Genomic DNA, 1,401 nt, shown 5'->3' on the forward strand with positions numbered 1-1,401 from the left:
TGAAACCTTTATAAGATACCGGTGTTTTCTCAATAAAGAAGAAGAGGCTTGATCAGATTCTGTGTGTTGTCTTTACTCTCTGTGCGTCCCCCTTCCTGCGCTGTTTTCTCTCCCTCCCTCAGGAAAAGAACCCACGAGGATTCACCGCCCCACGGGCTGTAGCAGCCAGGGCGGGACACGACATATTGGCACCTCAACATGCGACTGAGTGAGAAGGGATCCAGTGAAGAACGCTGATCGGTAAAAGTAGCCGGCCAGTTTACCTGGTCCTCGTGCTGAAAATGTAAAAATAGCTGGCCAGTTTACCTGGTCCTCATGCTGAAAAAGTTAAAAAAGCAGGCCAGTCCACCTGGCTCACGCACCGAAAAAATTTTAAGCAGCCGACCACGCGAAATCTTGCGTCAGGCCGACGGCTGGAGTTTAAAGGAGTTTAAAGGAGTCAACTACGTGGCGGCCGCGCAGTTCACGACTTGTGTGGAAAGCAGCCGACTGCAGGCAGTTCACGGCTAGAGTTTGTGATCAGTGATTTTAGGGCAGGAATTAAGCAAAATAGTCTAAGCAGAAACCCTTAGAGCACAGGGAGTAAAGTTATCTAAGTGTTTTTCTAAAACCTCTGCGGAGGGAGAATGATGGCCTCTAGTGTGTGTGTATGAGTAAACCTTTGTCTTTGCATCACTGTATTATAAAAAATAAGGGATAAAAAATAAGGGGCAATTACAGAGTTTGTTCTACTTGTGTTGGTAGGAGAGAAAACACCTATCCATGACCATGGAATGTTTTTCCATTTCTTTGTGTCTTCTTCAATTTCCTTCATAAGTCTTCTATAGTTTTTTTTTTTTTTTAATTCTTCTATAGTTTTCAGCCTACAGGTCTTTTACATCTTTGGTTAGGTTTATTCCTAGGTATTTTATGGGTTTCTTTGTGCAGTTGTGAATGGAATCTGTTTCTTGCTTTCTCTTTCTGTTGCTTCATTTATGGTGTATAAAACAAAAGAAAAAAAAGAAAATTTTAAAGACTCTCCCAAGAAACTACTAGAACTGATAAATGAATTCAGTGAGGTCAAAGGATACAAAATCAACATACAGAAATATGTGGCCTATTTATATACTTATAATGAAGCAACGGAATGATAAATTTAATCTAAGTTTATTTTGGGAGTGTTTGCTGTATAATTGGATTTAATGAAATGTTTAGAGTTGCGGTAGGCATGACTTTGAGTAGATAATGAAAGAAAATGCAAAATGCTTATTGATTAATGATGTGGTTTCATCTTAGCTTGGGCAAACCATGCAGTATTTAATACATAGTAGCAGAATATTTACTATTGAAGCTTGAAAAGATGTGAGTTCTTTGTGCAATCTTTCACTTATGCATGTGAGAGGGTTGTCTTTTTTTTTTTTT

The sequence above is a fragment of the Suricata suricatta genome, chromosome X, assembly GCF_006229205.1.
Source record: "Suricata suricatta isolate VVHF042 chromosome X, meerkat_22Aug2017_6uvM2_HiC, whole genome shotgun sequence".
Classification (NCBI taxonomy): Eukaryota; Metazoa; Chordata; class Mammalia; order Carnivora; family Herpestidae; genus Suricata; species Suricata suricatta.